At 34.5% G+C, this 17,241-nt stretch overlaps 1 protein-coding gene across 4 annotated transcripts in view; it reads left to right on the top strand.

Annotated features, from left to right (window-relative positions):
* The window catches only part of EPB41 (erythrocyte membrane protein band 4.1), a 169,176-nt gene that overhangs the window by 21,223 nt on the left and 130,712 nt on the right, over positions 1-17,241 (top strand). The gene's annotated exons all lie outside the window — the stretch shown is intronic.

Here is a 17,241-nt window from a genome sequence, read left to right as displayed (position 1 = left end):
TGTTATTCCTGGTAGGGGTTTGCCAAAACAGGTTTATTCTTCCCAGGAACGGGCATTCTCTTGAAAGAGAAAGTGATCTCACGTGAAACAAATTGCTGACGGATTGGTTTCTGGCCACATGATAGCGACTGTCATCCTGTTGTTTCTCTTAACTGTACCCTACCATAAATGACTAGTCTGTGGAGACTTGTCGTCTTTTGGCATGCATTGCTGATTAGGAGTTAGTTTTTTTTCTTTTCTTTTTTTAAGAGATGCTGAGCTTTTTTTTTTAGTAGTCTGGGTGATTTCACAGCTGCTATTCTGTTCTTTCTGTTTTTAGGGAAAATTGCAAGAAATGGTTATGTCTTGTGTCTTGGATATTATTATAGTGAATTTATACTCTCTTGAGGAGTATCTCTTGAGGTACTCAATGCTGTTGCTCATTACTTTTTTCTATATTCTCAGTCCTGGCAAAATGTGTAGTTGGTTTGACTCTTAATCAAATATATATATATATATATATATATGTATTTGCTGTGTATATATATACATATATATATACACATATATATGCTGTGTATAATGTATATCTTTATATAATTCTTCTCATCCCAATTTTGTTGTGTAGCATTAACTCACTTTTTATGAAAACTTGATGTACTCTTCATTTTCCTTTTCTTTAAGTTTGGAAACCTAAGCTCTTTGCTAGCTGACCCATTTTGATTTTATGAAATAGTTTCTTGGGGTATCATTAATATAATCCATGTGGAGTGCATAGCAGAATATATGGCACACAAGAAGCACTCAATAAATGACAGATTGAAAAATGGATATAATGACTGAACATCAGATTGCCTTGGAATAAAGGTGCTAATTCAGAGTGCTTTCTACAGGAAGGTTATAATTAAGGTAAAAGAGATGTTTCTTACACCCCTGGGGAAACTGAAGTTTGATGTATCTTTGCCGCAACTAAATGTGAACTTACCTGCAGACCCAAGCTCAGCATGTTAACCTTCTGATTCCTCTTTCTTCTAGTAACAGAACTACACTTTTCCCCCTTGTATAATTGAATTCAGACTTAGAAATAAATGTTTTCAATCTTTAGGCCTCATGGAAATTCTCCCAACATTTCTATCAATGTTTTGTAACCAAATGTTTTATAGGTATGTCCTTGCACAGTATGGCCCCAACCTACGTTTCCACCTTTATTCTCCTTATTACTTGTATTTTCCATGCAAAAAGAACTGCTCAGTAATAACCCATGCTTTCTGTACCTTTGGCCATGTGGTTCTATCTATGCTTGTCATATATATATTCCTTCTGACTATTTTCAGTTCTCTTAAAAATGTTCCATATTAGTAATCTGAAGTGTGGGGAAAGTTCCTTATGTGAAAGGAACTTGATGGAATTTTTTGTTTTGTTTTAAGTTTTCTTTGAGCTTCATTAATAGGGTCAGCCAGTTGAATTTTAACTGATGTTTGTTAAAAGGATTTAGATCCTAAGTGCCCCATCAGTGTGTGCAGCCCTTGGTGGTAATAATGGCTGATGGTAGATTAAGAAAGCCTCTTAGGCTTCCATTCTACCCAGAGCTAAGAACACTAACTGACATGGTTAACACTTGGAAACTCTGGCTGTTAACAAATAGACTAAACTAACTAGAAGAAAGTTTTTATCTTTTAGGTGAGTCTCTGCTTGTTTTCTACGTCTCTTCTCTTTCTTGGTGGTCTATGGGCCATTTCCCTGGTGCTTGTTAAACACTCAGATCATGTTTATTGTATCTGAGTAGTAGGTATGGCAAACAGGCCTATGTTTTAAAGTAGGCTTATCAATATAATTTATAAAATAACATGATATAATAATTTATGTAATATTGACAAAATAGTACACATTCTTTTTCATATTTAGAAGTGCTTGCATCTTATCTCCTTTCTTGTTCCCTAAAGAATATTTCTGAGCTAATACCTAAATTAACAAATGATTTAAAATGATTCCTGTCTCTTCTGAAAAAAAAAATGGTTGTGGCATTTTGTTGAGATATGACCTATATATTTTTCCTGTTATTCTCTTTTGTCAGATTTATGCCTCACATTTAAAACACCAGTGTGATGTTTTCTTGTATGCAGCTTGAGTTTAACATTTTTGGAAATTACAGAGCCAACCTTCCATTTTATTCCTTAGTTTATGGTCTTTATTTTAAATAAATTCATTTTATGGGAGATAGTGTGCTTACAACAGTATTTGGTTTCTTTCCTCCTGTTCCTAAGAAAACTTCAGAGTTAAGCTTGTCAGAAGTATTGCCTAAGTCACAGGTTCTTGAATTCTCTGCAGGTACTTTGATGTACTTATGGGTAGGTTGTGATTTAAAATATGCAATCTGTAATTTGTGATGTGAGTGATAGGACTTGCTTATATTGTTTTCTGAATGTCCAAATTTAATTTAATATTGGTGGTCTGACTTTATAACTTTAGGATATCAGTGGCCATCAGGACTGAATTTGGTTCTGAAATCAAGAGGAGGGGATGTTTAGACCACAGTGTGTTTTCTTGTTATCTAAGAAGCAGGCCAGCGCCAAGTGCTGCCAATGTGTTTTTCAGGAGTCTCATCAGATTTGTGATTGGTCACATGCATATTCAGATGCAGATTCATTGCTACCTCTAAAGGACTTGTTTTTTTCCCCTATTGCTTGAGCATAGAATCACCTTATTTTTATTTGTGAGCTAAACAATAATTCTAGTAAGTTTTTTCTAATGAACAACTGTACTTTTTTCCTCTGAATAAAGCCCCCAAAGATGAAACTTTTAAAAACTTTTAAAAAAGAGCTCTGAATTGATCAATTACAGCCTTACTTATGTAGAGGATCTAAAATTATTGGAAGGTTCATTGCATTTATAATAGCTTATAGTTAGAGAAGGGCCAGATTTCAAATATATATGTTAATTTTTATTATTTATTTAAGTTTGTTGATATGTCAGTGGTGGCTTACTTTGTGTCCTTTTTATGAGTAGATTCATGGTGTGCTCAGTAAAATGCAGTGTAACAAATACTCTGGAGCACACAGTGGGTTAGATTAGCATTTTAATTTACTCTTCTGTTATTTAATGAGTACACAGGGAGAAGGATATAGAAAGAGCTATAGCAATAAACAGTATTCAGAAATTGGAGGTATTGGAAAGGAGAACTTTGATATTTATTTGCTTATTTGTTTGTTTGTTTGTTTGTTTATTTATTTATTTATGGTATAGTCAGTTTACAAGGTTGTGTCAGTTTCTGGTGTACAGCATAATAGTTCAGTCATACATGATATTTTATTCTGTGTGCTGATCTTAGAATTAACTACCTCACTGACACTACTTCAAATGTTGACTTTTAGGAAAGTTTAGTGGGAGGATCTGATTATGATGAAAGTCTGTTTACACTTACTTTTGCTGAGTATTTTTATTTAAGTGAGATTGTACCCACCTTGAAATGTTAAAAAATAGGTTGGCTGCTTTTTAAACTTTAAAAAAAAGCTACATAACCATGATGTGGCCCATACAACTCATAAACTTGGAGAGACTTTAATATACCTTATCCACTAGTCTTCATTAGCTTCCCCCAAAGTCACCCTAAATAAATATGCTACCCCTAAAAGTCCCTTCCAAATAGAAAGTCCAGAGCCATTCTGGCATTATTCTCTTTTATTACTTATTTCACTATTTATTATTTTATTATTGCATTTATTAAGACCAGTTCTCGTTTTGCACTTATCTCTTGATTATCTCCAACATAAATCCATGTGGATTAAATGATGATTGTGTATTGAATTGCTACTCTCTTCCTTCCATGGCTGAGAGCTCTTTGGGTTGCTTCTACCCACTTAATCTAGGCTTCTTTTTGTAAAAATTAACATCGTTTCTGAGCTATGTGGAGCGGAGTTTGGATAAGATTAAAGTAATCTTGGCAGAGTGGGTAGGAAGAGGCAAGATTGTGTGATAGAATGGATAGGAACTAAATATTTACATTGATAAATAAAATTGGAAGAAGAAGTAGATGATCTATTAATATTATCTAATTGTTCCATATACATTTAATGTATATCTATAATTTTATATTATAATTGACCCTTAAACAACATAGGGGTTAGTAGTGCTGACTGTCCACACAGTTGAATATCTGTGTGTAACTTGTAGTTGGCCCTCCATATATGAGTTTCCTCCATATATGTGGTTCCACATCTGAGGATTCAACCAACCTTGGATGGTGTAGTGCTGAAATATTTACTATTGAAAAAAAAATCATGTATAAGTGAAGCCACGCTGTTCAAAAACTTGTTATTCAAGGGTCAACTATATTATCTAATAGTATTATCTATTAATGGGGACAGAAGTACCTCAATTCCTTTTTGAAAATAGGTGAAAATAATAAGATAAAATAAAATATGGTACAGTATCCTGTAATTAATTGTGATTTATAAATGCAGCTTGCCTGTTCCTTGTGCCTTCTATCCTCCAAAAAAAAAAATCATCCTAATCCAATTAAACTTTTGGTAGACCCTCTATGTGTCTGAATTGTAGAACTGGACACAACATAGACTGAGGTTTAGATACTTTTTGCATTAATATTCACTCAGAAACTTTAATATTATATTTTGGTAGTATTAAACCCTTATAGCATTATGATGTAAAAGTTTTGAGTGAGAAACTCAGTGATTTAACAACATTAAAGCATAGGATTATTTTGAATTGGTTAAATTTAAGCCTGTGACCCTCAAGTGCAACAGAAATGTATACTTTTGGTAATTTGTGAATGTGTAGTACTATGTCAAGGTTCAGTTGTGATTGCTATTCAGCTATTATTTAATATTACATAAACTAAGTAACTCTATTAAAATCTTTTTAACACAATGGGATCTTAACTGTATGTCTGAGTACATCATCTTATAAAGAAATGCTATTTTAATTTATGTGTCAGACATGTATTTCAATTAAGCAGTTTGATATTCTACATACATTTAAGTGAAAAGTGTTTCACCTTGATAATGCACTTGGTACAGATTTTTGAAATTCATTCCCCCTGCTAGTTTTGACCATATGGACACAGGCAGAACTGTCAAGAGCTCCAAGGATTTAAGCCCTCAAATTTTACCTGCCAACCATTACAGCATGATGCAGTAGGGACACATGGAAGGCAGCTTAAAAAGTGAAGGCTTTTTTTTTTTGCTACCACCCACTTGCAGTTTCTTGTCTTTTTATCATTTTTAATAAGAGAATCACTACCATTGCTAACTTACTATCTGCAGAGCCCTGCTAATCTTGATGGTATTATATAATTATATAAACCTTTTGCCTGGTGTCATATGATGTTGTATGTATGTCCTCCCACTCATGTCTTTAGAGTAATTTCTTTCCATCTGGTGTTGGAAATGAGCTCTTTGTGAGGTTATTTTTAAATCTTCAAGCTTTCTGGCACCCTCAACACTTGAAATAACACAATTGCTTTTGAAGGCAAGAAAATCTACATAGTATATTTAGTGGTTTTTTTCCCATTGAAAATGTAAATAGTGTTTTATTTAAAAAATCATATCCTGTGTTCCAAACAGGCAAAACATGTGTTTTATGTTTAGATAGTCTTCAGATAATTTTGTTGGTAGGAAATAATCAGTCATTTGTTGCCAAGTAGATAAAGTAAAGGAGAAGTATTTAAGGGAAGCGATGCCAAGAATGAGAGACTTGTTAGAAGAGAGAGGTTTCAAAGTTATTTTATTCTCTTAAGGTTTGTTGGTATCTTTTTCTGAACTCTTGCAGCAATTTATTTGTTCTATACCAAATGTGTCACGTGCTGTCTTATATTGCACATAAAACTGGTGTTTCCCAATAAGATTGTCATCTTCTGGAGGGTCAATATCATGTCTTTCATTGCCCTCCCCATCCTCCCCAAACACAGATACTGCTCAGTACAGTAGCTAGATACATAACATAGGGGACATCTAGACATGTAGAAATGTAATGAGAATGAATTCCAGGATAATTAAGATTTAAGGCCTGGGCTATAATTCTGACACTTCTGATTGCCTCTGTGTATGTGTGTGTGTATCATTTTTTCTTGGAAAGTAAGTTGTACATACCATGACAATTTACTCCTAAAATACTTCAGTATGCATCTCAGAAGGATAAAGACATAACCACGATATCATTATCATACCCAAGAAAATAAACAATATTTACATAATAACAACCAATATTCAGTCCATACTTTAAAAAGATTGATGTAATCTACTCAGCATGATTCATTCAATAATTCTTTTTTCTTCAGATGCTTTTTTTTTGACTTCTCCTTGCTAGTATCTCTAACATGACTGTTAACGAACATGGGCTAACAAGAATAGTTTAATAGTTAATGTACTCCCTTTGGTGTTTCATAAGATTGAAAAGACTAGCATTGGGGTGAATGATTGCATAATGATCATAACATCATTTTAAAATAGTGTAAAGAATGTATCAGGTGGCCAAAGCAAGGTGTTTTTATTTTGTTTTGCTTTCAGATTTTTATTACGTCTACTGTGGTAGGCAGGCTTTAAGATGGCCCCAGTGATCCCTGCTTCCTGGTGTTCATGCCCTTGTGTAACCCCTTCCTTTGAGTGTGCCCTGGACCCAGTGACTTACTTCTAATGAATAGAATACAGCACATGTGGTGGGATGTCACTTCTAAGATTAGGTTACAAAAGGCTATGGTTTCTGTCTTGGGCACTCTCATCTTGTGTACTCTCTGACTCTCTTTCCTGTCACTTGGATCACCAGCTGCTATATCCTAAGAACATTCAGGCAGCCTATGGAGAGGCCCACATGGTGAGAAACCAGGTCTGTCAATAACTACTATAAAAGTGAGTTTGGAAGCAGATCTTCTGAGGCCTGACAACAGCCATGTGAGTGAGCTTGAAAGGAGATTCTTCAGGCAGAGTTGAGCTTTGAGATGGGTGTAAACCTGGTTGACAGCTGGACTGTGACTTGAATTCTTGACCCACAGAAACTGATATACTGTTTGTTGTTTTAAGCCACCAAGTTTCAGGGATAATTTGTTGTTTGACAATTAATCCATCTACCATTAGTTAAATAAATGTTTATTGAGCATCTGTTATTTACCAGGCACTATCCTCAGTGCATTGGGACATAACAGTGAGTAAAGTAGATTAGAAATGTCTATTGTTGTGGAGTTTATATTTTAGTGGGAGAAGACAAATAATAAAGTATACAAATCAGGGATAAAATACAGGATTTTAGTGAGGATCAGGGAAAGCAGAACAAGGGGGACAAAGAGGGAAGGAAGCAGGGTGGATATTTTAGGTAGCGTGGTCAGAAACAACCTTTCGGATAAGGTGACTTTTGAGCAGAGTGCTGAATAGTATCTGGAGAAGAGCATTCTGTCTTGGGCACTCTCATCTTGTGTACTCTCCAGGCAGAAGAGCAGCATGTACGACGGTTAAGTGTGTTTGAGAAACATTAAGCCAGCATGGCAGGATCGAGATGATCTAGGGAAAATAATAGGAGTTGAGTTCAGAGAGGTTGTAGGTAGGAGGAAGTATAGCTCATGTGGTACCTTGTTGGCTGTTCCACAGACTTCACATTTTTTCCTGAGATGGGAATTCTTGGGAGGATTTTGAGCAGAGGAATGGCATGATCATTCAATTAATAAGTATTAATTGATTATCCACAACGAGCAGGACCCTGTGGGTGTATGTTATCACAAAAATGTGGAAGACATGACCCCTGTCCTAAGGAAGTTTGGTGATCTAGTATTAGTAGAAATAACTGAAAAACTTAGGAATAGAGGCACTGTGTCATGGAAAGACGAGTAGTTATGGGAAGAGCACAGAGTATAACCTGGGTTAAAATTCTGGCTCTTCTACTTGGTTTAACACATTTCAGCCACGATTTACTGGGTAGTATTATATGCCTGGTTAAAATAATAATGCTATTATTTATCGATGACTTATTATGAGCCAAGCTCTGGGCTGTGTGCTTTATAAGTATGACATAGCTGTTGCAGTGTGTAGGCTCCAGGGCTAGAATGCCTGGTTTTAAATTCTATTTGTATCACTCTTTATCTGGTGGTAACCTTGGGCAAATTACTTAACTTCTGTACTTCAATTTACTCATTTCATAACATGTGGATGATAAAAAATACTTACCTTTTAAGATTGCTATGATGATTAAATGAGTTAATATATGTGAGGTACTTAGAATAGTGTCTGGCACCAGATGAATGTTAGCCATTATTTTTACATTTAAACCTCATCACAATCCTGTGAAGTAGGTGTGAATCATCCCATTTTACATTTTAAGTAGCAGGTTAAAAGTTAAGTAACTTGCAAAAAAAAAAAGTTAAGTAACTTGTCCAAAGTTACACAACGAGCAAGTGAAAATTGACCTCAAAGCCAATTCTTTACTTTCGCACCTTTACCTGGTACAACTTGAACATGTTAGGAAGGAAGGATGCAGGCCTTCTGTCAGAGTTAATGATTTCTTAATGATTGTGATCTTGTGAAAATACTTTTCTATGCCTTAGTTTACTCTTCTATAAAATGAGGCTAATATCCATATTACACAGAATACATAATAATAACAAACAAAAACAAACCTTTGAGTGTGCCTGTCATATGCAGATATTCAGTAAATGTTACTTCCCCTTCCCCCTTGATAAAATCTGAAGATAGGGAAAAATAATCTTTAGTTAAGAAGAATTTTTACATTTTGACCCATATCTTTTTGTACTTAAATTGGGCACCTGTGTGTCTATATGATTATTATATATAAGTAAATAAATATAACTCTCTAGACATATATGTGGTTTTGTCTAGTGATGGTCTTTGAATTTCATTCAGATTTACTGTAACATTTTTAAGCTTATATGTGAGTATTCTAAAAACCCATTTCACAGCAACTCTAGCTTCATAGCTTCATTTCCGGACTAGTAGAACACAATCATGTGGTTGATGTCTCCATTGTTGCTTTTATCTTTTACAGCAGATGTGAAAGTAAACATACAAGGTTGAAAACAGGAAGAGGTTTGGCCGATGTTCGTTGGGAGGGTATTTTTGTAGTGAAGCTTGTATACAAGCCACCTGAAATCTGAAGTGGCTTGAATCTTCCTGACTTTTAGCAGATACAGAAAGATATACCTTATTGTCATAAAGTAAATTAAAAAAGCAAATGATTTTGCCGTTTAATGAATTCATAAATTTCCATATATTTTTGTATTTAAATGTATTGGAGAAGTGAGATAGTGTGTTCCTCTTTTTGTTTGAAACAGAACTGATGTATAACTTTATAGTCGCCCCCATTTTGGGTTCTTTTTACCTATGACATACTTTTTCAATAAGGAAATGTAGAGTTTGTTGTTATTGGATATCTGTTCTAATATCATTACACTTGAACTTCTTCAAAAGCTAAAGCTTAAGGTAGCATTTTTCTACTTAGCTCTTGTCTGTTTCTGAGGAAGAGAATTAACACATATCAAATGTTAGCTAGATAACAAGTACTGCCCTTCATTTGTGCTGACTAGGTGCATATATTAAATTTAAATATTTCCATCTTTGGCATTCAATCCATAATGAGTTTTTATTGCTTTGGAGAAATTCCTCTCTCTTTCCCTTTTCCTCCTTCCCTTTCCCTCCCTCCCTCCCTTTCTTCCTTCCTCCTCCTTTGCTGCTGCTTCTTCTTCTTCTTCTTTTTTTTTTTTTTTAACATTTTTTGTTGATTTATAATCATTTTACAATGTTGTGTCAAATTCCATTGTAGAGCACAATTTTTCAGTTATACATGACTCCTTTGCTTCTTAAATGATTCTCTCCCATACTTTTGCTGAACAGTTTTCTATTAATAGTATTTCAGAGGCAGTGTGATGTAGCAGCCAATAATGATATGGATTTTGGAATCAGACAGACCCGGGTTTACAGTAAGGTTGTTTTTGATAGGAAAATACTGCTTTCTATCTTAGTAAATAAAAGCCAGGATCCTCCAGAGTTGGCTTTAAAAGGAGATTACGTGCATTGGGTGGAATAATTGGAGCTCCCAGCAAGGACTTCTTTTCCTAAAGTTTCACCTTTCCCTTGGGGGATCCCTTGCTGACCTCAGGGAGTGTTGCTTTCTCTTTAATTTTCTGTCCCAGAGATGAGTCTTCTCTTAATACTCCTGTACTACACAGCTGAGACCATGCTGGAACATTTTGTACTTTACTGAGGGCTGGGAGGTAACAAAAGGAGAATAAGCACACAGTTACTAGGATGCTTCTATATAATCTGGCTAACAAGTTAAAACTCCTCTTTAATTTGTGGTCCTCTTTTGGGATGCCTCCCCTCTTGACTGCAACACACGTCTGCCTTCCAGTGGCAGAAGCCATTTCCACTAACAGTTCTACCTAGGAGTGCCTACAGCATATACAGATTGCTCTAAACCTGGAGAAGACCTAGGAAAAAAAATGTTCTCTGTTTTGCCAGCCTCTGGTTATATTTGAGAGAGGAGACACTTCTTGCTTGTGATCCACACCAGGTCTATACACCCCTTAACTATGGTACCCATAGAATTAATTACCATTCACAGAAAAAAACAAACAGTAGAGGAGTTTGGGGGTAGACACGGGAGGGGGGCTTCCTTTTAACTATTTACCCCAGATTATATAATTTCTGATCATAGCTCAGTGATTTGGCACAAATTAGGTCTCAATAAATATTCCTTCCCCATTTTTTTTTTATTCTTAACATCATTTCATATCTAAGAAACTATTCTTTAAGTTTGTTGTAATTTTATCTCAGAGTTTTGCTTGAAGAGATCCTAGTCCTTAATCGAGTCCAAAGTTTGGCTGAAGACAGTGGTGATACACATAGCTTCGTGTGATTGAGATGCAACACCTGGTGCCCTGAGCTGGCTAAGTTTAAATGTTAGGGAGGTGTCCTTTGTATCGCAGACTGTAAATACCAGAAGGAGATATAGCTAGAACTAGACTATTGATACGAGGTTCCTGGGCTTGTTTTTAAGATAGGGAAAGTATAACAGGGTCAAAGACCTTCGGAGTCACAGACTTGGTTTAGCTGTGTGTATTTGGGCAAATTATTTATCCTCTCTGTTTTTTGGTTTCTTCATTTGTTAAATTTATATAACATTTAACATGACGTACCTACCTTTTAGAACTGCTGGAAAGACTGGAAATAATATGTAATATGCTTAACTGTTCCACTGTGTGCTGAAATTGAAATTATAGTTCCAGCACACAGTGGATACAATGAATAGGAACTAGTTATTACTATTATCTTAAATGACATTTTTTAAAAATCCAGCTTCTTTTTGATTTATATTTGTTCTGACCTTGGCTTTTTTTTTTTTTGACAGCTTTATTGAGATATAATTATCATACCATATAATTTACTCATTTAAAGTATACATTTCAAAGTTTTCTAGTGTGTACAGCCTGAATCTAATTTTAGAACATTTTTGTCCCCTCCAAAAGAACCCCTGTACCCATTAGCAATCAATCCCCATTCCCCACCCTGCAACCCCAGCACTAGGTTACCACTAACTACTTTGTGTCTCTATAGATTTGCCAGTTCCGGATGTTTCATATAATTGGAATCATACTATGATATGTAACCTTTTGTGATTGGCATCTTTCAGTTAGCATAGCGCTTTCAGGGTTCATCCATGTGGTAGTGTATCAATAGTTCATACCTTTTTATTGCTGGGTAATATTCCATTATATGATTATACTACATTTTATTTATCCATTTATCAGCTGATGGACATTTGAGTTGCTTCCACTTTTTGACTATCATGAATAATGCTACTGTGAATATTCATGCACAAATTTTTGTGTGAACATATGTTTTCATTTTTCCTGAGTATGTCCATAGGAGTGAAATTTCTGGGTCATGTGGTAACTGTGTTAACATTTTGAGGAACTGTCTTTGGCTGTTTTTAACCATGTTTTTCTCTTTGATTGAATGGTCTTCTGTTTTCTGTCAGCTGTCTTCACTATTGCCAACAGCTTACAAAATTATTTTTGATTATGTTCTTACTGTATCCCATCTTGCTTAAATAATGTCATTGCAAATAAATCTCTGTTTTTCTATAGATTATACCCCCTATCCATGAAATGTTCTTTTCCATTTCATCACTTTTTTTGCTTGTTACTTCTCTCTGGCTGAATATGATTTTAGAAATAAAAGTTCTAAATAAAATTCTACTGAAATTTGATCCGTGCCTCGGTTTACTGTACCTAGTTATGAATAATATCCAAGATCTGTGATAGAAGGAGAGATCTTTAAACGGGTTTTTAGTACTAAAAGTATGAGGAAGGCTAAATTATTCCATCAATATTCAAAATGCTTAATAACAGAGACTTTTAGAAGAAAAAGAATACAAAGTTATAAATACAAAATTAGAGATTAAAACATATTTAGAGTGAGAAAATAAATCACAACAAATTGCATATTTTAAAAGCTAAAAAACACAAATATCACAAAATTCAGAAAAATAGCATAACATTTTTTTATTCATTAACTGCCTGATACACTGGTATGATTTCTCTCCTATAGTCATACTGCTAAAGATTTTCGTATTATGACTTTGTAGTATCAATTTCTATAGAAACTATAGACAGATAATTAAGTCTTTCCCTTACCATGTGGCCTTGGGAGGGGCCAATACAAATGAGGCCCCTAAAGCTTAAGCTTCTTTAGTTTCACAGTTAATCTACCTCTGCATAGTATATAATCTTAAGATATTAACCAGGAGGTTGTAAAATGCTTTTTCTGTGTTACAATCATTGATTACAATTGTTTATTATAAGTTACTGCTTGTGAGTCACTGGGATTTAATGTTAAATTATAAGTTTATTTGTGTACATTTCTATAGTATCTTTTCTTCCAGGAGTATGCAGGACTCATTGGTCACCCTTGACTGCAAAGGCTTTTTTTTTTTTTTAAAACTTGCCACTCCCAAACAAATGCAGACATTTTTCTTTCACAAATAGTTTTTGTTCATATTAGTGTGGGGATAAAAAACACGTCAAGCCTGAGGTTGATATGTATCTTTCAGCCTGAGATGTCTTCTCTGTTCAGTTTCAGACTAAATAGTCTATTTTTTCAGGACCTCAGTACATTTATTCTTTCATACACGTTTTAATTCTGTTCATCTCTTCTTTTGGTGTTAGTATAAATCAAATACAGTACTAAAAGACCATATGCTCTACAAATCACTTCGATGTAAACTTGCTCCATGATACTATGACCTTGGTATCTTATCAGTAGTATTGGTTACCTACAGTTTTTTTGGGCTGACTTTATGGGGGGTGAAGAATTTACAAGTAGGACAGAGAAATGTGAGAAGTTAGTGACAGTAGAACTAAAGCTTTTTTCCAAGGCACATACTCTTGTTTATAAATAAAAGTCTAAATATTTTATTAGATTTAAATATTGAGAGCACAGTATAGTTAGCTTTTGAGCTGAGTATATTTAGTTTGCATAAATTGTGTGTTTATTTATTTATTTTAGTTTTAAAGTACCACTACATCTTTTAATCCAAATTTAATTATAGGCCTGGTAATTTATTTCTTAGTGCATTATTTTGCATAATATACTCTATTCTAAGAACTAAATTTAAAATTTAAAAAAGATTTCTAGATCATATTGAAAAATGTCTGATATGTATGTGTCACAGTTGAACAACTGAACTTTCTTTTTTAAAATATCTTTTTAACATTTGAGCTTGAATCAGTAAAAGGCTACAACAGAAAAGCATTTTGAATCAAAACATATTTGCTGTATTCATTCTATTTTGATGATGAATAGATAGCAGCATTTGTCTCTGGCTCTGTCTTGTCCTGTTCAAAAGCAGAAAGGTGGAAGTAAGATTTTTTGAGTATCCTTGGGCTTAGCACTTAATATTCTTATAGCAATCTTAATTCTTATAGAGTCAGGTGGTGGTATTTTCCCTTAACAAATTAGTAAACTGAGGCTAGAAGAAGTGAAGTAACTTGTCTAAAGGTCATATAGCTAATTACTTGGGGGCTAAGACTTAAATCTAGGCTTCGCTGACTTCAAAATTGGTCTTATACCATAGTGATTAGACTTGGAACTCTGTTATGGGTGAAGCAGTCACATCATTTCATCCTGTTCAGATTTCACAAGTCATAATCGTCATCTAAATAATTGAACTTTTACTATGGTATTCTTATGTAAATTTTTTTTGTGAAATCATACTGAAGTTAATTATGTTCTATTTTAGTATTTCTTAAGCCTTAATGTGTGTACAGATCACTTGAAGATCTGTGAAAATGCAGATTTGAATACAGTAGATCTGGGATGGGGCCTGGGATTCTGCCATGTAACATGTCCATGAAGATGCCTGTTCTGCTGGTCTGGGCAATACTTTTTGAGTAGCAAGATCCTTATAAAGTGAAAGAGCAATTGTTTCTATTTTGAGATAATAGGAAGAGTGAGAATCCAGGTATGGAATAGAAAGATGAGACATCTTTTTTTTTCCTTATAATTTTTGGTAAGGATTACACCGGAAATCTATTGATAACTTTGGTCTGATATTTTTGTGATTATGTATACTTGAGAATTAGATGCAATCTTACTATAGTTAAAGAGGAATCAAGAGTTGAGGTAATTCCTGCTGTGTACCAGACCCTGCTTTAATACTTTCCGTTGAGATTTTCATTATTGATTTGTTTTTTGGGGTAAGTAAACTTTAAGAGTCAATCTTAACCTAATTATGAAATTAACAATATATAGAACTGACTCTTTTCTATATGAATTATTATCTTATACATGGTGAAATACTTGACTAACTTATGTGAATTTATTTTTAAACCAATTCTAGAAGGAATCATTACCATTATTAAGCAGCAGTTTACTTCTCAAAATTTTGTATGTTGTGGGCAGGGGCAGGGGGAGGGGAAACATTTTGTGATTAGATTTTTACAGTTATTTAATTTTGAGGCATAATTTACATATGATGAAATGTACAAATGTTAAAGTGAGCAGTGAGTTTTGATAAGTACATATACTGTGTAACCCACATCCCTATCATATTGTAAAACATGATATAAAACAATGGTTCTCAAACTCTAGTATGCATTAGAATCACCTTTACAGAAGCCTCGAAAAGATAGTATTGAGAGTTCTCATACTCTTTATCCAGTTTCCCATAATGTTAACATCTTTCATAAACTTGGTCCATTTACCAAAAGTAAGAAATTAACATTGACACAATACTATTAACAATTACAGTTTATTTCAGTTTTTCCACTGTTGTCTTTTGTTCTGTTCCAGGATTTAATCTAGGATACTACATTGCATTTATTTTTTATTTATTTATTTTTTAAAATTATTTATTTGTTTGAGGGGATAATTAGGTTTGTTTTGTTTTTTTATGGAGGTACTGGAGATTGAACCAAGGACCTTGTGCATGCTAAGCATACACTCTACCACTTAACTATACCCACCTCCCCCCTACATTGCATTTAGTGGTCATGTCTTCCTTAGTCTCCTCTAGTATATGACTAGTAAAGTTTAGTGCTGGTAAAGTTTGGTTGCATTACATTCTCTCATGTCAATCACATTTAAGTCCTGGAAATCTGTATTTACATACAGAATCAAGTACAATCCTGGGAGAATTTTTTAAAACAAAAACAAAACAAGATGCAGTTAATATGATAATTGGGTAGCTTAATGAACATCTTGCTTTTTTGGGGTCCCATCTGGGATTTCAGAGGGAACTGTATCCAGAGACTGCCAGTGGCAATTCATGAGAGAATTGTACAGTTCTTCACTTTTCTCCATAAACTTTGTTTAACTCCTCAATATTCAAATGAAGATTTGGATCATCTAGTGAATCCTCATCTTGGTTTTCAGCCAGAGCTGTGGTTTCCTCCGGTGTAAGCAAAATTTCAGCTGGGTGCCCAGGGGTCTCATGTACAGAATAAAAGTTGCCTTTATTCTCTTTGCCTTTCCTGACTTTGTTTTTTTTTCCCTCTGACTTCAGTAGTTTTCAAGAGTACTAGCCAGGTATTTTGTAGAATGTCCCTTATTTTGAATTTTTTTTCCCCACGGTTAGATAGGTTGTGTGTTTTCGGAAGAACAGCACAGAGGTGATGTGTCCTCATCACACAGTGTCAAGAGATATATGGTGTCAATAGTCATTATTACTGGTTAAGATAGTGTCTGCCAGGTTTCTTTGCTGTAAAGTTACTTTTTTTTTTGGTCTTTTCCATATTATCCTAAAAAGTGGATCACTAAGTCTAGCCTATATTCAAGGTGGCAGGAATCAAGCCCCATCTCCTGGAGGGGGAAGTATGAAAGAATTTATGGATATATGTAAAAACCACCACACTAATAAATATTTTGGGGGAGATACTTCGAAGTTATGCAAATACCATGTTTCTCTTTAAAGTTTCACCAACTAATTTTAGTCTTCATCAGGGATCTTGCCTGTGGTAGTTATTGCTGTAGTGTTCTGATGACGGGCGATTTTCTATTTATGAAGAGCTTTTAAAAGCTGATTACTGGGCCCTATCTTGAGAGTTTCTGATTCAGTAGGTCTGGAGTGGGGCCTGAGAATTTGCATTTCTAACAAGTCCCCAGTGATGCCAATGATGCTGGTCTGGGGATTTGAGAACGACTAATATAGAACATTATCATAACCTCAGGGAGTTCCCACATGTCCCTTTCCTACTAATCCCTGCCTACCCATCCCCATCAGGAGGCAATGTTCTGGCTTTTATGTAGTTACATTGTAAACACACTGAATCTCTTTAGAAAAGCTCAATTTATGAAAACCCAATTTTTTTTTTAAATTTTTACCAATATCACCACCTATTTCTGATAAGGACAAGCAGGAGTATGCTTGCCAAAAATCACTCTAAAGATTTCACAGTCACAGATTCTTATGTGAACAAATATGAAGGAAATCCCCAAGGAGAGTGGCTCAAAATAAACTCTTAGGAAAACAGCCAAGTTTCACCCTAATTTCTTTTTACCTGTGAAGTAGGTGCTTCTTTGCATTGCTAGGTTCAATTATCTTACTTTTGCCATAAAATCATACAGATTTCTCTCTCCAGTTTTAAGCTGGGAACAGGTTTATATTGTTAGAAATAAAACTGTACTGAGGATAGTGTTGTGCTATCAAAACTTTGATGCCTCCTGGGAAGGAATTAGATACACAATTCACTCTGTAGTTAAGATTTTAGATTTTTCTGCCTCTTTTTGCATTTGATCAGTGGAGTTCTTC

The sequence above is a fragment of the Camelus bactrianus genome, chromosome 13 (assembly GCF_048773025.1).
Source record: "Camelus bactrianus isolate YW-2024 breed Bactrian camel chromosome 13, ASM4877302v1, whole genome shotgun sequence".
Lineage (NCBI taxonomy): Eukaryota > Metazoa > Chordata > Mammalia > Artiodactyla > Camelidae > Camelus > Camelus bactrianus.
The sequence above is the reverse complement of the archived record's forward strand: the minus strand, read 5'-3'. Positions and strand labels throughout refer to the sequence as shown.